The following is a 26,460-nucleotide window of genomic DNA, read 5'->3' as shown; positions in this document are numbered from 1 at the left end:
CTGAATTCAATCAATTTGCACACAACACTGTCAGGGTTCCCTTCTGTTTCCATCACCATAAGTGGGCCGTAAAGATGAGTGTATCGATCCGAGGAGGATCGAGATAAACTTGAATTTCCTGAAATTCATGGTTTTACTTGAATTTGAATAGTTTGAGATTCCATATGTGGTTCACAAAAACAATTTGATCCTATAAGGCCCCTTTCACACAACAGTTTTTTTCCGCCAGTCACAATCAGTTGGCTCGACGGATCAATGGATGCATCACAGATTGTGAAAAACTGATGCGACGGATCCGTTTTTTAAAAACCCCCAATGGGAGGCTCCCAAACATTATTCGCTACTGACAACCTATATATACAGTTTTTCTACACCCCATCTTTGACGGGTTGTAGAGCAAGTGGCAAAAATGGAAGGTGTGATTGCGAAAATTGTGAAGATCTATGTGAATTTTACTTTTGAGGCAAATTGTTTGGAAGCGATCGTTCTTGAAAAGGAGCAAGAAAGACAGCGCATCATGCGTCTGCGCTGGCTTCATTTTTAAATCCACCCAATCACTGCACTGAGAATGACTTGTGGGGTGTATTTTATGTTATAAATGGAGTTGAGAGGAAACCCCAAGAAGTTTTTTAACTATGTGTGGATGAAAGCCATTTTTATTGTATCTCCCCCTGCTAAAGCAGACTTATAACTGTAATGTTGTTACTGGTAGTTTGTAGTAATTATTGCCTTGCCTTTTTTAACAGATTTCTTGCAACTGGCAAATCCCTTTTCTCACTTTATTTCCAATTCCGACTCGGGATTTCCACCATATCGGGGATTGTAAAACACACCTGCCGCGCATTGTGGGACTGTGTACATGAGGAATACATCCCACATCCCACAACGGAGAGTTGACTAGACATTGCTGAAAACTTTCAAAAGATTTGTCAGTTTCCCAATTGCTTGGGTGCAGTAGACGGTAAACACATTTGGATCATCAAACCAGCTGCATCTGGCTCTGAATATTTTAATTAGAAGAAATATTTCTCCATCATGCTTATGGCCTTTGCAGACAAACAATACAAGTTCATAGCGGTCGATATTGGGGCCTATGGCCGCTCCAATGACTCTCAAGTATTTAAGTTTTCTGCAATGGGGCGTCATTTATATGGAAACAGGTTCCAATTTCCACCACCAAGACCGCTTCCTGAAACCTCTGGGCCACCAATGCCATTTGTATGTCTTGGAGATGAAGCGTTCCAACTCTCGCTACACCTGCTGAAGCCATACGCAATTAGTGTCTTGACGCGAACGAAAAGAGTGTTTAGTTATCGCTTAACAAGAGTGTGAAGAATGGTTGAGTGTGCTTTTGGCATTCTTACATCCAAATGGTGAGTTCTATTGACTGCTATTAACCTGAAGACTCACACTGTGGATGAGGTAGTGAAAGCTTGTGTGGTCTTGCACAATTTCCTAATATGCAAGGAACAGATTGCCATGGATGATAATTTGGTAGAAACCTTCTTGCATGATTATCAGAATATTACTTTTCGAAGTCCTGTGGCAGTGTCAAGAATGAGGGACAAATTTGCAGGGTACTTTATTTCACCTCAAGGAAGAGTAGAATGGCAGGATGAGATGGTTTGATATCTTTGTCTTTTGATATAATGTATATTGGAGTACCAAAGTTATGGCAGTTTTCATATTTGTGACTTCACCATGAATTTTTTCTATTAACCAAAGTTTTGTACCTTGTTACCCAAAGTATTATGCCTTGTTACCCTTGTTGCTGGTCAGGAGATAGCTTGTCTATGCGCCTGACTACTGCCTGGAAAAAGGAATGATTGGGCGATTTACTTGCATCTAAATCCATCCTATCCAGACGCATGCTCAATTCAAGCATACTGTTGTGCATGAGGTTGAATCCATCACTCATTTGCTCGGACAACAATTTCAACGAGTTCAGGAAGGATGCATTTAGATGCAAGAACTCGGGCGCATAGTTCTTTTTCTGACCCAGGCCCGGATTGGCAATATAACCAACCAGGCATTTTCCCGCTGGGCCGCTGTCACGTGGGCCGCGATCATCTGGCCGCTTGCCAGCTGCTGCGGCCACTGTTGCTCCTGCTGCCGGCCCTCTGCAGCACGGCGGTGATAGTTTCCAAGTTCCTCCCGCACTGCAGGGAGATAAGCCGCCACGCACCCCCCTCCCCCGCAGCCACTCACAGCGTCGCACTCGCTTGCCTGCTCGCTCTGTTCGCAGGACCTGTGAAGAAGTCACAGGAGGGGAGGAGTCAGGGGGTCACATGATCAGGAGCCTTTGTCCAGACCCCCGACATGTCACCCCTGACTCCGCCCCTCCTGTGACCTCATCACAGGTCCTGTGCGCTCAGCCTTGCCTCTACCTTCTGCAAGACTCTGCTTTGCTGTTGTCATGGTGCTGGTTGAGGTAAGTATGTGTGGGGTCAGGATTTACAGTGTGGATGTAGCAGAGCTGTGTGTGTATGAGGTGTACGGAGCGGAGCCGTGTGTGTACGAGGTGTACGGAGCGGAGCCGTGTGTACGAGGTGTACGGAGCGGAGCTGTGTGTACGAGGTGTACGGAGCGGAGCCGTGTGTGTACGAGGTTTACGGAGCGGAGCCGTGTGTGTACGAGGTGTACTGAGCGGAGCCGCGTGTGTATGAGGTGTACGGTGCGCAGCCGTGTGTACGAGGTGTACGGAGCGGAGCCGTGTGTACGAGGTGTACGGAGCGGAGCCGTGTGTGTACGAGGTGTACGGAGCGGAGCCGTGTGTGTACGAGGTGTACGGAGAGGAGCCGTGTGTGTACGAGGTGTACGGCGCGGAGCCGTGTGTGTACGAGGTGTACGGAGCAGAGCCGTGTGTGTACGAGGTGTACAGAGAGGAGCCGTGTGTGTACGAGGTGTACGGAGCGGAGCCGTGTGTGTACGAGGTGTACGGAGCGGAGCCGTGTGTACAAGGTGTACGGAGCGGAGCAGTGTGTACGAGGTGTACGGAGCGGAGCCGCGTGTACGAGGTGTACGGAGAGGAGCCACGCGTGTACGAGGTGTACGGAGAGGAGCCACGCGTGTACGAGGTGGACGGAGTGGAGCCGTGTGTGTATGGAGTGGAGCCATATGTGTACGGGATGTACGGAGCGGAGCCAAGTGTGTACAAAGCATACAAAGCGGGCTTTTCCCACGGACACAGGAGTACATGGCGCAGCCCCGAGGAGCATTTTAAAACACACACATGACGTTCCACCTGAAGTGATATGCTGGAAGCTGACCGGAAATGAGATAATTTCTTGAGGAGATTGTGACGGAACCAGGAATGCTTCAGATCCATCACCGTGTCCTCCTCCGACAGCGCAGACAGCAGGATCGCCTTGGAATCGGGGATGCCGGCCATGTGAGCGGATCATGATAGGTCCTGCACCGGGAGGCTCAGGTGGGCACTACAATGGGAGCCGGGCTGCTATAGTATCTTTGTAGAATCTTTCTTTATTTCTTTCTCTCTTTTTCTTTCTTTCTCTGTTCTTTCATTCTCTGTTCTGTCTTTCCCTCATTTTCTTTCTCTCTCTGTTCTTTCTTTCTCTCTCTGTTCTTTCTTTCTCTCTCTAATCTTTCTTTTTTTCTCTCTCTGTTCTTTCTTCCCTCTCTCTCTTTCTCTCTGTTCTTTCTTTCTTTTCTTTACTTCTTTCTTTCTCTCTCTGTTCTTTCTCTGTCTCTCTCTGTTCTTTCTTTCCCCTTTCTTTCTCGCTCTCTGTTTTCTTTTTTCTCTCTCTCTCTGTTTTCTCTCTTCCTTAGTGCCAGTCAGAGTGCCCATAATGCCAGCCACTGTGCCCTCAGTACCAGTCAGTGTGATCAGCAGTGCTAAATGGGTGCGATTAGGTGTGGACATGGGTGTGACTAGTTGTGAAATGGGTGTGGCTGGGCGTGGCCAAAAATTTGCAGCGGCGCGCTGCGCGCGACGCAGTCTTTGTCCATCTTTCCCTTCTTCAAAAGTTGGGAGGTATGATAGGGGCGGCTATGACCAGGGGGTCTGGTTGCCCAATAGAGAGCAGTTCTGCCAGGAATTCTCTCACCGTGCGTACAAAAGGGGACAGAGCTTTGGGAGGAGTACTGTACCTAAAAGCAATAAATAGGACTGAGCTGAAATACCGGGCACAGCTGTGACTACATGTTATATAGTCGTGTTAATCTCCTCTCACTTCTTGTAAACTACAAGTGTACAAAGATATTATATAGTCACCATGTGACTAGTGGGCCTGTGTAACTTCAAATGCCAGGGCTGAATTTTAGTCCCAGTCCGGCCCTGTTCTGACCCCTCTTGCGCTGCCGTCCAGAACCCAAAGATGTTCTATAGGTGGCAGCAGTGTCAGAGGTGTGGGGTAAAGGAAAAGCTACCTCATCACCAGCATCTTCATGTACTGAAGTCTGCCAAGATGCTTCAGCGCTGGTGGATGGGACCGAGGGACCAGATGTGAGGGAAGGCAGGGAAGGTGCAGATGGGTTGGGTTTGTTGAAGTGGTCCTCAGTGGTGGACTCCTGTGGGATCGCTCCAGAAAGGTTCAACTCTGCAGGCTCTCGAGTGCTGCAGACGGTGCTGTGGAACAAAGAAAAAAAATGTAATTAAGCTATTGCTTGGCCCTGGCTGAAACAAAAAAAAAAGTTACACAAGTAAACATTTTTTACTTAGTAAAGGGGAATATTTACCTTCCGCTCACCATAATCGACTGGAGGAACAACAGGGTTCTAGCATACTTATACTTTGAGATCCTGCATCCTCCCGATCCACTCGGGGCCTGCATCTCTTTGTTGAACTCCCTCTTAAAGAGATCCCTGAGTGACCGCCACCGCTTGATAACTCTGTCCCCTGTAAAGTGAAAGCACAAATTGATTAGTATACAACACATTAAATCCTGCAACATAACATACTGAACTGTGAATACTCACGTGCTTGATTCTGGGTCCAAGCATCAAGGTCCTCCCAATCTTCAACAACTTTGCGGCACACTTCCTCCCAGAGCCGACGGGTCACAACATCAGCGTGGCCGCAGTCCCACATGTTCCACAGCGGCTCCCGCTCTCAGACTAGAACGATAAGGAGGTCGATGTCTAGACCTGCCTCCTCACCGTCAGAGTCGAGATCACACTCTGACGCCTGTTAAAAAAGACAAAAAGCATTACACTCAAATCATCCACATGAAGTTGAAAAATACAAAAACCAAAAATTAAAAAAAAGGTACTTACTCTCTGCTGACCGCCCAGATGCTCACGCCGACGACCCTGGGAGGCGCTTTGAGAACCTCTATGTTGAGCCCCAGAATCGAAAGACTATAAAAAAACCCATTATGTGTTTGGATGTAATCTTATGTGATGTGTGTACTGTGATGTCTGTGACGATCTTTTTTTATAAGTTGGGTGTACTGTGATGATTTGTTTTTCATGTGTTTGGTGTACTGTGATGATTGTGATGATCTGTTTCTGCGATGCATGTAAGAAATTTACACTCTGCGAGCCCACTCCGGGTCTTTCTCCACAAGGTCTGTCTCCTTCAGGAAGCACCTCTGATGCTGCATCTTCCTGTTAAACAAGAATTAATGCATATAGGGTTATGTGTGCAAAAAATGTTAACATCATAGTAACATAGTAATTAAGGTTGAAGGAAGACTTTAAGTCTATCTAGTTCAACCCATATCCTATCCTAACTTGCCCTAACATATTGATCCAGAGGAAGGCAAAAAAAACCCATGTGGCAAACAGTAAGCTTCAAATAGGGGAAAAATATTCCTTCCCGACTCCACATACGGCAATCAGACTAGCTCCCTGGATTGACGCAATAGTAAGCAAAAAGGAAAAATTTTTTTTTACCTGTTTGCTGATGATGTGAGGGAGGGCTCCCAGAAGAAGAAATGTTTGAGACTGGCTGGCCTGGCTGTGTGGCTGGTAGGCCTGGCTATGTCGCTGGTAGGCCTGGCTGGGTCACTGGACACTGTAACTCCTGCTGGCTGGTCTCGGGCTGGCTGGACTCCCGCTGGCTGGACTCCCACTGGCTGGACTCCCGCTGGCTTGTTTGTTCGGACATTGACGAGTGAAGCCCTACCTGTCAGGTTTATATACCTTTCCTAATTGGGGACTGGCTAATTGGATCCTAAATAAATTGGAGCATGCTCAGTTAAAAAAAAGAATCCGTCGCCGGATTCTGTCATTTGATGGATTACGACGGATCTGGCGCTCAAAGGCTTCTAATCGAGCAAACGATGGATGGCGACGGATCCGTCGCTGTCCGATTTTTCGACGTAGACAAAAAGTGTTAAATTATTCCCGTAGTCCTAATTTAACAATGGCTGGGTCACTTCAATTGTGTGTCAATATCATATTCTTATATGGTATGGTGCCATGAAAGAAGAAAGTGAAGGAGAAGTGTAATTTAAAATGTATATATTTATTTATAAGTAATTAAAATATATAATATAAAAGACAAAAAAGGGGGGACCTCCAAATACAGGAGGAGGATTGCCCAGCACTAATTTATCAACATATTATCATAAATAGGTAAAAAATGATCAGAAATAGTTGTTGAAATCAATAAATAATATGGATAAATAAATGAATAAAGTGCACAGTGAGGATATATATATATATATATATATATATATTAGCAGGATGAAAAGACAGGGTTTAGATTAAAGAAGCCCAAAAATATCTCAGTACCCTCAAAAAGAAAGGCAGATGAATGTATAACCAGTAATGCAAAAATCTTGCTATTGAATACTGGCGAAAAAAGAAGAAATATGCAGCACTCACCGATATAGCTGAAAAACTGTGCATCTTTATTTCACATAAATTCCATCAAATGTGTGGACATGCAGGACGTTACAGGAATGCTAAGGGAGGGAGGTGCCGGACAACGGCCGTTTCGCGATTACTCGCTTCTACGGGTCCAGGTGACACACACGGCTTCGCGCCGTACACCTCGTACACACACAGCCCCGCTCCGTTCACCTCGTACACAGGTGACTCCGCTCTGTACACCTTGTACACACTCGGCTCCGCTCCGTGCACCTCGTACACGCGCGTCTCCGCTCCATACACATCGTACATGCGCTGCTCCGCTTCGTACACATCGTACACCGCCGCTGTGTGTGTACGAGGTGTACGGAGAAGAGCCACACGTTTACGAGGTGTACGGAGCAGAGCCGAGTGTGTGCACGAGGTGTAAGGAGCGGAGCCGTGTGTGTACAAAGTGTACAGAGCTGAGCCGTTTGTGCGAGGTGTATGTAGCAAAGCCGCATGTATACAAGATTTACAGAGCGTGGCAGCGTGTGTACAAGGTGTACGGAGCAGAGCCGCATGTATATGAGGTTTACGAAGCAAAGGCATGTGTGTACGGAGCGGAGCCGTGGGTGCGAGGTGTACGGAGCAGAGCCGCGCGTGTGCGAGGTGTACGGAGCAGAGCCCTTTGTGTACAAAGTGTACAGAGCTGAGCCGTGTGATTATGGAGCATAGCGAATCCACGTGTGTATGAGGTGTATGGAGCAAAGCTGCATGTGTACAAGGTTTACAGAGCGTGGCTGCGTGTGTACAAGGTGTACGGAGTAGAGCCGCATGTGTACGAGGTTTAAAGAGCAGAGCCATGTGTGTACTGAGTGGAGCCATGTGTGTACGAGGCATACAAAGTGGAACAGTGTGTGTATGAGGTGTGCGGAGCCATGCGTGTACAAGGTGTATGATGGGGAGCATTCATACCTCCCAACCGTCCCAGATTTTGAGAGTCTGCCCCACTGCCCCGACCGGGAGCTGACTTTTCCCGTGGACACAGGAGTACACGGCGGAGCTTCGAAGAGCACTTGAAAACTCGCACGTGACGTTCCATCGGAAGTGACATGCTGGAAGCTGACCGGAAATTAGGTAATTTCAGGAGGAGATTGTGACGGAACCATGGAGGCACTTCAGGGAAAGCTTCAGATCATCACCAAGTCCTCTTCCGACAGCACGGACAGCGGGATCGCCTTGGACTCGGGGATGTCGGCTGTTGTGAGTTCATTTTCTGGTCTACCAGTTGTGAGTTCTCCTTCCAGGCTCCCTCTGGTGGTAACAGGAGGTAGTGAGGCTGATTTAATCAGTAGAGATCTGCCACCTGATAATGAGGATGATGATTGGACCTCAGGAATTTCAGACTGGATTTAAGTCAGCCGACGCCCTGTTCTGGTGCTGGTGATTGCTTCTGGCTTTTCAGGTCTTGGTATTCAGCTCTGTTCCAGTCATTTCAAGCTAAGTTTTCCTGCTAATGTTCACACTTGATTTTGTTGGTCTATTCAGTTTTTTGTGTGGTCAGCCAGCCCCGGCTGGGGCTGTGCTGAATTTCCACTCTTATTCATCTGTATTTGTCAATTTGCTTTTTGTCCCCTATTAGAGTGGCCTCTTTTTGCTCTGTCTCAGAATATTTCAGAGTGCTGATATAGTGGGAGAAGTCTAGTGTCTTCAGGGTTAATTTTGTTATCAGAAGTGTTGGACATTATTTTTGTAGGGTTTTTGGCAGGTTGCAGACAGTGTCTTTCCTTTCCTGTTCTTTCTAGTTAGTTTGGGCCCCATCGTTTGCTCAGCCTATTTTCCTGCCTGTGTTTGTGTTTTCATCTTGTTTCACCGTCAATACATGTGTGGGGGCTGTCTTTACTTTGGGGTCTGCTCTGGGGCAGTTAGTTTTCCCCTTTCTTGCTTTAGGCTTATTTAGTCCTCCGGCGGTGACGAGGCATCTAGGATCATCGTAGGAATGCTCCACGGCTGCTGCTAGTTGTGTGGTTAGGATCAGGGATCTGCAATCTGCATAGTTACCAACCTCACTGATTTTTCTGGGACGTAGCTTGTTTTTTCCTCCTCGGTAACCCATTCATAACAGAATCACCAGCCATACCGCAGATTCTAGGGTACTCAAAAGCAGGAAAAGGTTGTTAAAAAAAAAAAAGTGTCAGAATTTTTTTTTTAATGTATTTTTTCCTCTTTTTCTCTGGGGTCGTAGGAGGAATTTTTTTCCCCTAATGGAAATTAAGCAATTGTCTGATCGTGTGGAGCAACTTGCTGCTGAAGTGTAGGAAATTTCCACCTACCTCATTCAGTCACATGCTGCTGAACCTAAGATCCCTACTCCTGATGTGTTTTCTGGGGATTGGTCTAAATTTCTGAATTTTAAGAATAACTGTAAATTATTTCTTGCCTTGAAGCCTAACTCATCGGGGAGCTCTGCGCAGCAGGTTAAAATTGTCATCTCCTTGCTGCGCGGCGATCCCCAGGATTGGGCTTTTTCTCTGACACCTGAAAATCCTATTCTGACTAATGTGGATGCATTTTTTCAAGCCTTGGGGTTGTTGTTTGATGAACCTATTGCTGTTGATCAAGCTGAGAGAATACTGTTGGCATTAAACCAGGGTCAGGATTCTGCAGTTATATTGTTAAAAATTCCGAAAGTGGTAGTCCTTACTACAAGGAATGATAGTGCATTGGCAGCTCTCTTTCGGAAGGGATTATCAGAGACCGTAAAAAATGTTATGGTGGGATTTCCCATTCCCTCTGGTCTGGATGATTCTATGTCATTAGCCATTCAAGTTGATCGGCGCTTACGTGAACGTAAAACTACACAGGAGGCGCTGCCACCTTTTGAACAAACGTCTGAACCTATGCAATGTGATGGGGTTTTGTCTAGGGCGCAACGTCAGGAGTTTAGAAGGCGTAATAAGTTGTGTTTTTTCTGTGGAGACGTCTCTCATACTATTTCTGTCTGCCCAAAATGAGAGAAACGTTTTGCACACACATTTGCTGTGGGCAGTATACAACCTAAGTTTCTTTTAGCAATTACTCTGATCTGCTCCTTATCCACGTTTTCCACTAAGGCTTTTGTGGATTCAGGAGCAGCTCTGAATCTGATGGATTTGGACTTTGCTAAACGTTGTGGTTTTTCCATGAGGCCTCTGCGGACGCCTATTCCTTTGAGGGGTATTGATGCTACTCCTTTGGCGGAGAATAAACCCCAGTTTTGAACCCAGGTGATAATGCGAGTTACCCCAGACCACCAAGAAAATTGTAAATTTTTGCTGCTGCATAATTTGCATGATACTATTGTTCTGGGTTTTCCCTGGTTGCAAACTCATAATCCAGTTTTGGATTGGAAATCTGGGTCTGTGGTGAGTTGGAGTTGTCAGTGTGTTCTTAGGGATGCACCTGTTTTCTCCACCTCTCCTCAGTCTCATGATATTCCTGATTATCTGGCCGATTTTTCTGATGTATTTAGAGAGAGTAAGTCTGCATCTTTGCCTCCTCATAGGAGTTATGACTGTGCAATTGAGTTGATGCCTGGGTGTAAATTTCCCAAGGGTCAGCATTTCAACTTATCAGTACCCGAACATGATGCTATGCGATCCTATATTAAGGAGTCGTTGGAGAAGGGTCATATTAGACCATCCTCGTCACCTTTAGGTGCTGGGTTTTTTTTGTGGCCAAGAATGATGGTTCATTAAGACCGTGTATTGATTATCGTTCCCTTAACAAGATGACGGTTAAATATCAGTACCCGTTACCTCTGAGGTCTGATTTGTTTTCCAGAGTTAAGAGTGCCTGCTGGTTTACTAAGCTTGACCTCAGGGGTGCGTATAATCTTATTCGCATCAAGCACGGGGATGAATGGAAGATGGCGTTTAATATTCCGGAGGGACATTTTGAGTACCTGGTGATGCCTTTTGGGCTCACTAATGCCCCTTCTGTCTTCCAATCCTTTATGAATGATATTTTCCGTGATTTTGTGGATAAGTTTTTGATCATCTATCTGGATGATATTTTGATCTTTTCTAGTGATTGTGATTCTCATGTGGAACACGTCCGAACTGTGTTCCGGATTTTGAGGGAGAATTCCCTGTTTGTTAAGGGATCGAAATGCCTCTATGGTGTACAGAGGATTTCATTTTTGGGATTTATCTTGTCGCCGTCGACTATTGAAATGGACCCGGCCAAGGTACAGGCCATCTATGATTGGGTTCAGCCTACTTCTTTGAAGGCCCTCCAGAAGTTTTTGGGTTTTGCTAATTTCTATCGTAAATTTATAGCTAATTTTTCTGGTATTGTAAAACCACTGACTGATCTGACCAAGAAGGGCGCTGATGTGCTGAATTGGTCTCCTGAGGCTGTCTCAGCATTTCAGGAGCTTAAGCGGAGATTTACTTCAGCTCCAGTTTTACGTCAGCCTGATGTCTCACTTCCATTTCAGGTGGAGGTAGATGCTTCTGAGATAGGTGCAGGAGCTGTTTTGTCCCAAAAGGACCCTGTGACTTCTAAGATGAATCCCTGTGCCTTCTTTTCTCAAAAGTTCTCCCCATCTGAAAGCAACTATGACGTGGGGAATCGGGAACTGTTGGCCATGAAATGGGCATTTGAGGAGTGGAGACATTGGTTGGAGGGAGCTAGACATCAAGTTGTGGTCCTCACCAATCACAAAAATTTGATTTATCTGGAGTCGGCCAAACGCTTGAATCCTAGACAGGCTAGATGGGCCTTGTTTTTCATGCATTTTAATTTTGTGGTCTCTTTTCTTCCGGGCACTAAGAATGTTAAGGCAGACGCCCTTTCTAGGAGTTTCTTTGCCAATTCTCTTGATGTGACCGAGCCTACTACCATCCTAGGGGAGGGGGTAGTTCTTTCTGCCATTTCTCCCGATTTGAGACGCGCCCTGGAGGAATTTCAGGAGGATAAACCTGAGCATTGCCCTATGGGAAAATTGTATGTTCCTGACCAGTGGAGAAAGAGAGTGATGTCTGAAATTCATTGCTCCGCATTGGCTGGTCATCCAGGTATTTTTGGTACCAGAGATTTGGGGAGTCGGTCTTTTTGGTGGCCTGCCTTATCTTGTGATGTCAGGAATTTTGTACAGTCCTGTTGGACTTGTTCTCGGTCTAAACCCTGTTCTCGTTCTAGTGGGTTGCTGATTCCCCTGCCGGTGCCCAAGAGGCCATGGACCCATATCTCAATGGATTTTATTTCTGATCTTCCTGTCTCTCAGAGAATGACTGTTATCTGGGTGATTTGTGATAGATTTTCGAAGATGGTCCATCTTGTACCACTCCCAAAGTTGCCATCTTCCGCTGAGTTGGTGTCCTTGTTTTTACAACAGGTGTTTCGGTAACATGGGATTCCTGAGAACATTGTGTCGGACAGAGGAGTCCAGTTTGTTTCTGGATTCTGGAAAGCCTTTTGTTCCAATCTGGGAATTGAGTTATCCTTCTCCTCTGCGTTTCATCCCCAGACCAAAGGACAGACTGAGAGAACAAACCAGACCTTGGAGTCTTATTTAAGATGTTTTATATCTGCTGATCAGGATGATTGGGTCTCATTTTTGCCCTTGGCCGAATTCGCGTTGAACAATAGAGCTAGTTCTGCCACTTTGATGTCACCCTTTTTCTGTAATTTTGGGTTTCATCCTCGATTCTCTTCAGGGCAAGTGGAATCTTTGTCCTGCACAGGTGTGGACACTGTGGTTGAGAGAATGCAGCAGATATGGGACTAAGTGGTGGATAAGTTTTCACTCTCTCAGGAAAAGGCCCAGCGATTTTCCAACCGGCATAGGACCATTGGTCCCCGGTTTAAAGTGGGTGATATGGTTTGGTTGTCATCTAAGAATATTCCTATGAAGATTGCATCTCCAAAATTTAAGCCAAGATTTATTGGACCTTAAAAGATTTTGGAGATTCTTAATCCTGTTTCTTTTCGATTGGCTCTTCCAGTTACGTTCAAGATCAATAATGTATTTCACAAATCTCTGTTGAAGAGGTTTGTTGAGCCAGTGGTTCCAGTGGCAGCACCTCCTGACCCTGTGTTGGTTGAAGGCAATGTGGAATATGAGGTAGAGAAAATATTGGATTCTCGTTTGGTTAGACGGAGACTCCAGTATTTGGTCAAATGGAAGGGTTATGGCCAGGAGGATAATTCCTGGGCCTCTGCCTCTGATATTCATGCCAATAGATTGGTTCGTGCTTTTCACCGGGCCCATCCTGATCGGCCTGGTGGCGTGGATGAGGGTTCGGTGACCCCTCCTCAAGGGGGGGTACTGTTGTGAGTTCATTTTCTGGTCTACCAGTTGTGAGTTCTCCTTCCAGGCTCCCTCTGGTGGTAACAGGAGGTAGTGAGGCTGATTTAATCAGTAGAGATCTGCCACCTGATAATGAGGATGATGATTGGACCTCAGGAATTTCAGACTGGATTAAAGTCAGCTGACGCCCTATTCTGGTGCTGGTGATTCCTTCTGGCTTTTCAGCTGTTGGTGTTCAGCTTTGTTCCAGTCATTTCAAGCTAAGTTTTTCTGCTAATGTTCACACTTGATTTTGTTGGTCTATTCAGTTTTTTGTGTGGTCAGCCAGCCCTGGCTGGGGCTGTGCTGAATTTCCCCTCTTATTTATCTGTATTTGCCAATTTGCTTCTTGTCCCCTTTTAGAGTGGCCTCTTTTTGCTCTGTCTCAGAATATTTCAGAGTGCTGATATAGTGGGGGAAGTCTAGTGACTTTAGGGTTAATTTTGTTATCAGAAGTGTTGGACATTATTTTTGTAGGGTTTTTGGCAGATTGCAGACAGTGTCTTTCCTTTCCTTTCTAGTTAGTTTGGGCCCCATCACTTACTCAGCCTATTTTCCTGCCTGTGTTTGTGTTTTCATCTTGTTTCACCATCAATACATGTGTGGGGGCTGTTATGAATGAGTCACCGAGGAGGAAAAAACAAAAAAAGCAAGCTAAGCCCAGAAAACCGGAGAGGTTGGTAACTAGCAGATTGCAGACCCCTGATCCTATCCCCAACAACTAGCAGTAGCCGTGGAGCGTGCCTACGGTGGTCCTAGATGCCTCGTCACGGCCGGAGAACTAAATAAGCCTAAAGAAAGAAAGGGAAAATCTAACCTGCCCCAGAGCAGACCCCAAGGCAATAGACAGCCCCCAACATGTATTGTCGGTGAAACAAGATGAAAACACAGACACAGATAGAAAGATAGGCTGAGCCAACGATGGGGCCCTCACTAACTAGAAAGGACAGGAAAGAAAAGCAGCTGTCTGCAATCACGCAAAAAACCCTGCCAAGAAAAATGTCCAACACGTCTGATAGAAAAAGGCCTTGAAGTCGCTAGACTTCTAATCACTAAATCAGCACTCAGGTATATTATGAAGACAGAGCAAAAGAGATCAACTGATCAGAGACAAAATGGGAACTCAGCCCAGTCCCAGCAGGGCTGGCTGAACACAAAAACTAAGTAAACCAGACAAAAACTCATATGAACAATAGCAGAGAAAACTTAGCTTTAGGAAGGCAGGAACCAAACTGGAAACCAGAAGCCACAGTCAGGAAAAATCACCAGCAAGAAACTAGGGAGTTGGCTGCCTTAAATCCAATCAGAAACCCCTGATGTCCAATCGCAGTCCTCTTCCTCAGGTGGCCGGTCTCTGCCATTTAGATCAGCTTCATTACCTCCCTTCACCAACAGAGGGAGTCCAGATAGAGAACTCACTACTCCTCTGTCAGCACAGCCAGCTCCATAACCCTCACCAGAAGCCAGAAGCAAACCCGAAAATGAGCTCACAACAGTACCCCCCCTTGAGGAGGGGTCACCGAACCCTCATCCACGCCACCGGGGCGATCAGGATGGGCCCGATGAAAAGCACGAACCAATCTATCGGCATGAATATCAGAGGCAGAGACCCAAGAATTGTCCTCCTGGCCATAACCCTTCCACTTGACCAAATACTGGAGTCTCAGTCTAGCCAGATGAGAATCCAGTATTTTCTCTACCTCATATTCTACATTACCTTCAACCAATACAGGGTCAGGAGGTGCAGCCATAGGAACTACTGGCTCAACATATCTTTTCAACAGCGACTTATGAAATACGTTTTGGATCTTAAACGTAACAGGAAGAGCCAATCGAAAAGAAACTGGAATAAGAATCTACAAAATCTTGTAAGGTCCAATAAATCTTGGCTTGAACTTTGGAGAAGCCACCTTCATAGAGATATTCTTTGATGACAACCAAACCATATCACCCACTTTAAACCGGGGACCAATGGTCCTATGCCGGTTAGAAAACCGCTGGGCGTTTTCCTGGGAGAGAAACAACTTATCCACTACTTGGTCCCAAATCTGCTTCATTCTCTCTACCACAGTGTCAACACCTGGGCAGGCTGAAGATTCCACTTGCCCTGAAGAAAATTGAGGATGAAACCCAAAGTTACAGAAAAAGGGCGACATCAAGGTGGCAGAACTAGCTCTATTATTTAAAGCGAATTCGGCCAAGGGCAAAAATGAAACCCAATCATCCTGATCAGCAGATATAAAACATCTCAAATAGGACTCCAAAGTCTGGTTTGTTCTCTCCGTCTGCCCATTGGTCTGAGGGTGAAACGCAGAGGAGAAGGACAACTGAATTCCCAGCTTGGAACAAAAGGCTTTCCAGAATCTGGAAACAAACTGAACTCCTCTGTCCGATACAATGTTCTCAGGAATCCCATGCAACCGAACCACCTGTTGTAAAAACAAGGGTACCAACTGTGAGGAAGATGGCAACTTTGGGAGTGGTACAAGATCGACCATCTTAGAGAATCTATCACAAATCACCCAGATAACAGTCATTCTCTGAGAGACAGGAAGATCAGAAATAAAATCCATTGAATATGGGTCCATGGCCTCTTAGGCACCGGCAAGGGCATCAACAACCCACTAGAGCGAGAACAGGGCTTAGACCGGGAACAAGTCCCACAGAACTGCACAAAATTCCTGACATTAAGAGATAAAGCGGGCCACCAAAAAGACCGACTCACCAAATCTCTGGTACCAAAAATACCTGGATGACCAGCCAATGCAGAGCAATGAACTTCAGACATCACTCTCTTCCTCCACTGGTCAGGAACATACAATTTTCCCATAGGACAACGCTCAGGTTTGTCCTCCTGGAATTCTTCCAGAGCAAGTCTCAAATCGGGCGAGATGGCAGAAAGAACTACCCCCTCACCTAGGATGGTAGTAGGCTCGGTCACAATAGGAGAATCAGCAAAGAAACTCCTAGAAAGGGCGTCTGTCTTAACATTCTTAGTGCCTGGAAGAAAGGAGACCACAAAATCAAAACACGTAAAAAACAAGGCCCATCTAGCCTGTCTAGGATTCAAGCGTTTGGCCGACTCAAGGTAAATCAAATTCTTGTGGTCAGTGAGGACCACAACTTGATGTCTAGCTCCCTCCAACCAATGTCTCCACTCCTCAAATGCCCATTTCATGGCTAACAATTCCCGATTCCCCACATCATAGTTGCATTCAGAAGGGGAGAACTTTTGGGAAAAGAAGGCACAGGGATTCATTTTAGAAGTCACCGGATCTTTTTGGGACAAAACAGCTCCTGCACCAATCTCTGAAGTGTCTACCTCCACCTGAAAAGGAAGTGAGACATCAGGTTGCCGCAAAACCGGAGCAGAAACGAACCTCCGCTTCAGCTCCTGAAAGGCCGAAACAGCCTCTGAAGACCAATTCAGCACATCAGCACCCTTCTTAGTTAAATCAGTCAGTGGTTTAGCAATACCAGAAAAATTAGCTATAAATTTACGATAAAAATTAGCAAAACCCAAAAACTTCTGGAGAGCCTTCAAAGAAGTGGGTTGAACCCAATCATAAATGGCCTGTACCTTGGCCGGGTCCATTTCAATAGTTGACGGAGACAAAATAAATCCCAAAAATGAAATCCTCTGTACACCAAAAAGGCACTTCGATCCCTTAACATACAAGGAATTCTCCCTCAAAATCCGGAACACAGTCTGAACATGTTCCACATGAGAATCCCAATCCCTGGAAAAGATCAAAATATCATCCAGATAGATGATCAAAAACTTATCCACAAAGTCCCGGAAAATATCATTCATGAAGGATTGGAAGACAGAAGGGGCATTAGTGAGCCCAAAAGGTATCACCAGGTACTCAAAATGTCCCTCTGGAGTATTAAACGCCGTCTTCCATTCATCCCCATGCTTGATTCGAATAAGATTATACGCCCCCTGAGGTCAAGCTTAGTAAACCAGCAAGCACCTTTAACTCTGGAGAATAAATCAGAAATCAGGGGTAACGGATACTGAAATTTAACCGTAATTTTGTTGAGGGAACGATAGTCAATACAAGGCCTTAATGAACCATCTTTATTGGCCACGAAAAAAAACCCAGCACCTAAGGGCGAAGAGGATGGTCTAATATGACCCTTCTCCAACGACTCCTTAATATAAGATCGCATAGCCTCATGTTCGGGTACAGATAAATTGAAAAGTCGACCCTTGGGAAATTTACACCCAGGTCTCAACTCAATTGCACAGTCATAACTCCTATGAGGAGGCAAAGACGCAGACTTGCTCTCACTAAATACATCATAAAAATCAGCCAAATAGTCAGGAACATCATGCGACTGGGGAGAGGTGGAGAAAACGGGAGTGTCGCCAAGAGCACACCGACAACCCCAACTCACCACAGACACAGATTTCCAATCCGAAACCGGATTATGGATTTGCAACCAGGGAAAACCCAGAACAATGGTATCATGTAAATTATGCAACACCAAAAATCTGCAATTTTCTTGGTGGTCTGGGGCGACCTGCATTATCACCTGGGTCCAAAACTGAGGTTTATTCTTCACAAAAGGAGTAGCATCAATACCCCTCAAAGGAATAGGCGACCGCAGAGGTGTCATAGGAAAACCACAACGTTTAGCAAAATCCAAGTCCATTAGATTCAAGGCTGCTCCTGAATCCACAAAAGCCTTCGCGGAAAATGTGGATAAGGAGCAGATCAGAGTAATTGCCAAAAGAAACTTAGGTTGTACACCACCCACAGCAAATGTGTGTGCAAAACGTTTCTCTCGTTTAGGGCAGACAGAAATAACATGAGAGGCATCTCCACAGAAAAAACACAGCTTATTACGTCTTCTACACTCCTGACGTTGCGCCCTAGACAAAACTCCATCACTGGGGAAAACGTGTGTGCGTATCAAGCCACACCCCTCATTATGATGTCACAATGGTTGCCATGGCGATGCTGATGTCATCATAGGTTGCAAGCCCCGCCACTCATTATGATGTCATAATGGTTGACTATGGGATGGAGGATGTGTGATGGGTATATGGGCACTGGACTATGGGATGGAGGATATGTATGACGGGTATATGGGCACGGGACTATGGGATGGAGGATGTGTGATCGGTATATGGGCACTGGACTATGGGATGGAGGATATGCATGATGGGTATATGGGCACGGGACTATGGGATGGCAGATATGTATGATTGGTATATGGGCACGGGACTATGGGATGGAGGATATGTATGATGGATATATGGGCATTGGAATATGAGATGAAGGATGTGTGATGGGTATATGGGCACTCGACTATGGGATGGCAAATATGTATGATGGGTATATGGGCATGGGACTATGGGATGGAGGATGTGTGATGGGTATATGGGCACTCGACTATGGGATGGAGGATATGCATGATGGGTATATGGGCACGGGCCTATGGGATCATGGATATGTATGATGGGTATATGGTTTTGGCTTACAAATACTGATGTAAAATATTGACCAGATACTGAACGTGTGAATGTGGCATTAAAGTGATAAATGGGAATAGTGATTATCAAAATTACAACTCATCTTACAAAACACAAGCCCTCATACAACTATGGAAAAATTAAAAAGCTATCGCTCTTTGAAGAAGGATAGAATAAAATAAAAGCACCAAAATAAAAAATGGAAAGGAAGAGATAAGGCACAGATGCTCTGTCTGGCCTTACCCTTTAGAAATTGTTATATATCTTTAATTGTTGGACTTTTCTTATGACATGCCATCTTTGTTGTATAAGCACAATAAAAAGACCATTCACTAGTTATCCGATATGCATAGATTAGTCAATTTTGGCCCATTTAGTCATTTATCTGAAATATTCTGTAAAATTCAAGTGTATAACTTAGCATCGTGCTGGGAGGTACATTTCGGCACACTCTTTGCTGTACCTGTGTCATGATATTTTGATAACCTTTTGTATTTGAAAGCACATCAAAGAAATAAAAAACCAACACAAAAATACATGCTAATCTATGGATTTTGGATGACTCTATGGTTTGCTGTCTTGGCTCCTCTCATGAACATACACACTCTATGAGATCAGTGGGAAGTGCAGTGGTGAAAAAAATTTAGGCATCAAATAAATAGATTTTTTGTCAAGTGGAGTTGCCTTTGTTTGCTTTTCTTTAACAAACAGCTGACAGCTTTTTCTTTAAGGCCACTAAATTCAGAGCCAAAGATGTTTAACTGCTTGGTGTGTTTTGTGAGGCAGGGCAATTGTGTTGGCTATTTGCTTTCTGTGTAATAAATGAGATTGCTTCAGGTGAGGAGTGCTGGAAGGGTGGAATGTTAGGACAGATTTACACCTGTCCCACAGCTTAAATTGACAGCACTATAGCCTACAGAGATGGCCAGTGGTGCCAGCCAGTCTGGAAGTCATCAGGTAACTCCTATAGAATAGAAACTAGATTACACACACATCCACAACACTTCAGTTTCATGTACATCACTACCAAGTCACTTACCAACCTCAGGTATCTGTATTTTTTCTAAGGAATACACATAAAAAATAAGGAAATCCTATGCATAACCGAGCGATGAATATATTATACAGGGTATAAAAACAGATATTGTGACTCTGCATTAATCATAAACACAAGAAGCAAAATTCTTTATATGGACATTAATCCATAACATATTTTTTTTTTTATTAAGAAGTACTTTTTTAGTTTTTATCAGTTAAAAAATTCCTATCTCAATTCATTTGGCTAATAACAAAACTTAAAATAACGAGGTTTTCTTACATGAGAGACTGGGAAAAAAATGTTAAGGTTAAGAAAAAGAATCCTTCATCTTTCTCCAGAAATAGCGCCACTCTTAATTGTAGGCTGCATTTGGTATCGTGGTGGATGATAGCAGTTTTACGCACAGTCCCCTTTGGACAGTTTTGCACTTTTTTAATTCTATCAATTACCCACTATCCTTAACAAAGGGGTTAATGAAAAAAATACTTTTCTAAAGAGCTAACAATTTGGGCTAGATTCACACTCACACAATGTTTTACACTGAGCGCTATGTCGGGATTTTTATTAGAATTCCTGAAAAACAGTAAACCACGTTTTTGTACATGTTTGATGAATACTGTCAGGACCGAGGCAATAGAGTGTCCTCAGTGATTCCATCAGCTCCATTCAAGTGGTTCTGTCGAGTTTCTTTCAGAATATAGTTTTTTGGGGATTCCAAAGATGTGCTTGGTGTAGAGCGCTGTATAGGTGTGATCCTAGCCTTCGATGTGCAGAAACAAATATAATCCATATCTGATATACCGTGATACAAAATGATGACGATTGCAGTGTATTAGATATTAGAATTGTTAATGACTTTAACACAAAAACATAAGGAAATAAAATTATATTTTTTTTATTTCACAGGTGATTGGTGCTGCTTGTTGTGGGATGCAAATTACTTTGCGGATTGTGATTGCCAAAATGTCATCAAATCAGAAAGGAAAGTTAATGGTTTACTCAAACAATGTAATGTAACTTGGCATAAATTGGTGTTTTACAGATATGTAAATAACAGGCATACCAGAGGAGAATGAAATGTAGTATGGGAACAATGCTACCATTTCCCAAGCAAAGTTTTAAAGCACAACTTCATTACTTAACTATTGCTAAGATGTGTACAAACATATAAAGCATCCAGAGACTACACACCAGAATTAAGGGCCTGTCACACTAAGAGATATCGCTAGCAATATCGCTATAACTAGTGACGTTATAGCGATATTGCTAGCGATATTGCTGTGTCTGATACTTACCTACGACCGGCTCCTCTGCTGGTTATCGCTGATCGCACGAGAACGTCCTGGACTGCTTCTCGTCGTCAGCTTCCTGCTGTGACGACGAGCGACGCGTGGAGCCGGGCGGGAGGACGCAGGATCGCCTGGTGTGACAGGTAAGTAGCAACCCCCGTCCCCAGCGATGTCGCTAGTGAGATCTGCCTGTGTGGCAGCTCACTAGCGACCACTTAGCGATGTACCAGCGATTCTGACCGCGTCATATCGCTGGTCGGGATTGCTGGTACATCGCTAGGTGTGACAGTACCATTAGAGGGCTTGCCACTTTTCAGATATAGTTGGCATACATATGTTTATAGAGGGCTCCATAGATTCTATCTTTTTTAATGGAAGAAAAAATTCTCCGGCAAAGTTATGATCACGTGACATAGATTTCCTTAAAGGGGTTGACCACTTTTGTTGCCATTTTTTCCTTACTTAAACCCATACAATTGGGGTAAACATTATTTTTGCAATTGGGTTTCATTAACATTTTGTGCACCGCTTGCCTTGTATAGTCTCTGTATTAGGCTTGGATCACACTTGCGTGTGGAATGCGAGAAACTCACGCATCAATACCCGGCACTGCCGCTGGCACTCAGGATCGGAGTGTGCGGCTACATGTATTTGTATGCAGCTGAACGCTCTGGTCCGAACCGCCAGCTGCAGTGAGTTTCCCGCATTCCACACGCAAGTGTGACCCCCATCCTTACACTGTCTATTGCTGGCTGTAGCATGATTTAGTGGGGTTGGACACATTATCTATATTTTAACAGATGTGTTGGAGACAAGATTTTGTGACCCTTGCTATTATATAGGCATGAAAGGTTCTTCTCTTACTCTTTTTAGTGCAGCTTTCCTGTCCATACAATGGCTGCTGGTGGAGGAACATGTGACCGGGCCTGTCCATCAGTTTTGTCCAATTGAAAATCTCGCATTCGAAACTGCTTCTCCATTGGAGGACAAGATGGACAGGTCTGGTCACATGTTCCTTCATCAGAACATATTTTGTGGACAGGAGTGAGATATAGTGTGTGAGGAAAGCTGCATTAACAAGCAGGGGGAGAATCTGTCATACCTATATAATAGTAAGTGCCACAAAATCAAGTCTCTGGCACCTCTGATATAATAAAAAAGTGGCCAACCCTGGTAACTCATTATTCAGCTAGCAATAGCTGAAACCCACACACTTTTAAAGGGAATCAGTCCCCCTTTTGAGCTTTTTGAGTTATTAATATGGGTCTACAGGTTTTATATAGGTGAAATTAGTCATACCTGGATTATGGCTTGTTCAGTAAAAATCATCTTTTATAACTTTAATCTTTCAGGCTATGGGGCGTATGCTGCCGGGAGATAAGGCTACCTCTGCACTGTGGGGAAATCACCTTAAGGGTATGTGCCCACGTTGCAGTTTTGAAGCAGAATATTCCTGAGCGGAAACGCACACCCTTTGCCGGAAAAACGCATGCGTTTTATGACGCACTTTTATAAGCGTTTTTGATGCTTTTGTTAAGCGTTTTAGCATGAGTTTTTCTATGTGTCTTTGCAATACAACTGTATTCGGATTCAATTATGATTACATGGGATGCTTTTCTTAAGCATTTCTGCGGCAGAAACGCGCATCTAAAAGTGCCGCGGAAACGCTTAAAAAAACGCAACGTGGGCACACAGCCTTACAGTGCGCTGGAGATAACTGGGACCGGAAGTTACAGTGACTGCACACATCAAAATTGAAGACAATGTCCACAGAAGGGTGGAACATTGCAGAGGAGAAATGGCAGGCAGAATGCGCAGGATTTTAAGCTGTGCACATGATGTCAAAAGGGACACTGATGAGGAGAGGAGAAATCTTGTATAGTGAAGACTGGAGGCAGTCTCATCTTCTGGACAGCGTATGCCCCATAGCCTGGAAGATCAAAGCTATAAAAGATAATTTTTTCTGAAAAAGCCATCATCTAGGAGGCACACAGGCATCACTAATTTCAGGGTGACAGATTCCCTTTAATGTAAGTGGAGGTCAGGTGGGAGCTTTTGTGCCTGTCATTTGACAGTCTTATCGTCTCTACACTTTGTTTTTCTGTTCCACTAACAAAATAGAAAAAAGTAATCGATAAAGCAGATATGAGCATACTGAGATGAGATGCAGGGAGAGGGACGAAGGAGCTTACCACGCTGGGAATATATAGTTGAAAATTGACTCGGACTTCCTCCTGAGGGTGCCGTTTCCACTGGCGATCACAGGAAAGTAGACAAAAAAAAATGGGGAACAAATTCCATCCCATCCATCCAGGGAAAAGACAATTTCTTTACCTTAGGCACGAGGCCTCACATTTTAGTGTTTTTAACCTTGTTTTAATAAAGAAATCGTATTTTCCCTGGACGGACGTGCCGGAATTTTTCCTCCGTTTTTTTGTCCAGATGTGAACATACTCTACGTTGTAATTCTATCACTTTTTCTCATGTAGTGTGTGACAAGGATGCATGCAAAAAATAGTTGTGTAGTGATGGAAGCTCTAATGTACAACACATGTCCCATGTATGTCTGATCATGAGTAGAGAAGGATGCTATGGATGCAACAGCTCCATCATTATGCTTCATGCTGCACTGTCCCAAAGTGCATTTAACAAAAAAGAAGCAAGATTAATGAAGACAATGAAAAAGTATATTTAGGAAATGGGTAACCCTTTTTATAATCTAATCACCATGACAACAGATATAAACATCTAGGAAGTTCATTAAAACACTATAGCAAATACTGGAGTTATTCATCTTCGGTAACTTCATATTATGTAGATGTTTTCTCTTCTTCAGCCAGGTAGAAAAGAACAATGTCTTATCCATAAGATACAAAGGCATTGTCCACTAGTCCGGCGCCAGATTTAGCACAGTGTGCTGCAAATAAAATTCAATTCAACTGATTTTTATCAAGAGAGAAGACTAATAAATAAACACCAGGCAGACAGGGAGGCTATTGCTAGTGACACAAGTGGCCCTACATGTGAACACTGACATTTAAAGCATTACACATTTTTACTTTGCAGACTTTTTCCTGTACAAATACATTTCACTGTACAAATGTTAAATATTACCACGAAATACAGATAGAGGAAAACACATATATATTTTCACATGTATCTTGTTTGACCTTTCCTGTTCTTTAAGTTGTTATCACTACGTTTACTGTAAAAAAACCTGACAGACAATGTCCAGATACCATAGGAATCTGGGATCTATGTTTACTACTGCCTACATGCTGCAACACAAGAGGTCACACATTCCCACCATGCAAGGACCTGTCGCCACTTCCCACTGCTTGTTGAAATGAGAGCTCCCTCAGTCAGCCCACTGAAGAGAGTGGAGCCAGTGACACTCACCTTCTGTCTTAACACACACTTAGATGTCATTGAATCCATTAAGTCCCAGGGAGGCTGCGGGTCTGCTGTGCTGAATGAGGGTCCAGGCGAAATCTCTCAGCCAGCTCTCATCTCTCAGAGGTCTCTTCCTGGCCAAGAACCAAGTCTTATTTAGGAACATAACAGCATCTTTGTTCTGTCAAGTGCAAGGTGGCTAGCTTTATTTTAACTCTCTGAGTGCTGATTTTAGGAAAGTATGATATAATTCATAAAAACTTTAAACGTTTTCCTAATGGCATTAGGCATAAGAGAATCAAGCACCTATTTAATGACCATTTCAATTTTGTACATTTGTGCAGACTGTATATAAATATTTTTTGGGGATTGAAAGATGATTATGTTCAACTAAATTTAGACTATCTTGTATCCAGTATTGATCTCAGTTCTAGAATTAGAACTTAATGGGTTTCGGGTAATTTATGCCTAATATTGGCCTGCTATCTAGATGTAAGCTGGTGAAGTAAGTATTGAACATGTCACCAACTTGCTAAGTAATTATATTTATAAAGGTGCTATTGACATGAAATTTTCACCTAATGTCGGGAACAACCCATCCAATCCACACAGGCAAAGAAGTCACACTATAGATGTCCAAATATTAAGTTATGTTGAAAAATGAGAATTGACACAGAAAAAGTATTGAACACCTGAAGGAGAGGTGCAAAAAAAACCATAGAAAGTCATGCCCCCAGCTGAAATCTATCAGCAATTTGAAAGCTATCCTGTAACGTAGTGAAAAATAATATCAGCTGGTTCAACTAATGGCCTATAAAAAGATGTCTCATTACCAAGGTGCCAAAAAAAATTCTTATGATGGTTAAAACAAGTGAGCTGTCTTAAGACCTTCACAACCTTATTGTTGCAAAATAGACTGATGGCATTGGTTACAGAAGAATTTGTAAACTACTGAAGGATCCTATGAGCATTGACCATAATCCAAAAGTGAAGAGAACATAATTTCACCATAAACCAGGTGCTTTTCGCAAGATTTTAGAGGAATGGAAAGAATTATAATTAGAATTGTCTAAGGGTACCGTTACACTTAAAGATGCACCAGCGATCCCGATAACGATGCGACCTTGTCAGGATCGCTGGTGCATCACTACATGATCGCTGGTGAGCTGCCAAACAGGCAGCTTCACCAGCGATCAGCACCAGCGAGGACGCTGGTATCTAAGGTAAATATTGGCTTACTAAGCGGCGCGCATCACTTAGTTACCCGATGTGTACCTTAGAAACCTGCGTGCTCGCGCCAGGAGCTGCGAGCACGCAGGTTTCTAAGGTACACATGGGGTAACTAAGTGACGCGCGCAGCTTAGTAATCCGATATTAAGGCTAATTTCACACTTGCTTTTTTTTCCAGCGCGTTTTTAGCGCAAAAAAACGCATAGAAAAAACGCATACAAGTGCATACAAACGCTGCGTTTTTTTCAAGCATTTTTATGCGCATGCAGGAAAAAAACGCAGCGTTTTTGTGCGTTTGTATGCGTTTTTTGTGCGTTTGCGTTTTTATACAGATTTTGGAAAAACCCCCCAAAAAAGAAAAAAAAAACATTCAACAACACACAAGACCAATGGGACTTCATTGTGGGTGTGATATGTTAATATATAGACCCTGTCTACAGTATTCTTCACATTTGCTTGATTCTTCTCGTGACCATGGATCTGCGCTGGAAGAGTTTTCACTTCAACTTGGATTTGGACATCGCGATGGCTCAGGCGTATGCAGTTGCTTGCCATGAACAAAGGAAGAGAGAGAGGCAGCGAAGACGGCAGCGGCGGCGTATGTGGATACATCCGATTGTTGAACTCCGGGAGAGCCGTGGGGCATACCACACCCTCTACAGCGAGCTCCAGGCAAACCCGGAGAAATTTACAGATTATATCCGGATGTCCCAAGAAAGTTTCAGGGATTTGCTTGCTCGTGTCCAACAATCCATCCGGAGACAGGACACACAGCTCCGTCGTGCGATTCCTCCTGAGGAACGGCTACTGGTGACATTACGGTATGTAATATTTAAAAACCAAGGGGTGCGGTCTGATGGTTTTTTTTTTAAATTTAGTATTCAAAACCTTGGGTAATTAGTTTTCGTGAATGTACTAATATTTTATTTTA

General features: G+C 44.1%; 1 long non-coding RNA gene across 2 annotated transcripts in view; it reads left to right on the top strand.

The window, feature by feature from the left end:
• The first annotated feature begins 19,447 nt into the window (after positions 1-19,447).
• The window catches only part of LOC141096303 (uncharacterized), a 31,098-nt gene continuing 24,085 nt past the window's right edge, over positions 19,448-26,460 (top strand). Inside the window, exon 1 of one of the 2 annotated variants that reach the window (XR_012233637.1) lies at positions 19,448-19,535. This is a non-coding gene — a long non-coding RNA (uncharacterized lncRNA). The remainder of the gene's footprint in view (positions 19,536-26,460) is intronic. The other variant, XR_012233636.1, reaches the window with a different exon arrangement.

The sequence above is a fragment of the Dendrobates tinctorius genome, unplaced genomic scaffold (genome assembly GCF_039654945.1).
Source record: "Dendrobates tinctorius isolate UK_male_01 unplaced genomic scaffold, ASM3965494v1 ptg000073l, whole genome shotgun sequence".
Taxonomy (NCBI): domain Eukaryota; kingdom Metazoa; phylum Chordata; class Amphibia; order Anura; family Dendrobatidae; genus Dendrobates; species Dendrobates tinctorius.
Note: the sequence above shows the minus strand (reverse complement) of the source record. Positions and strands in the feature narration are given on the sequence as shown.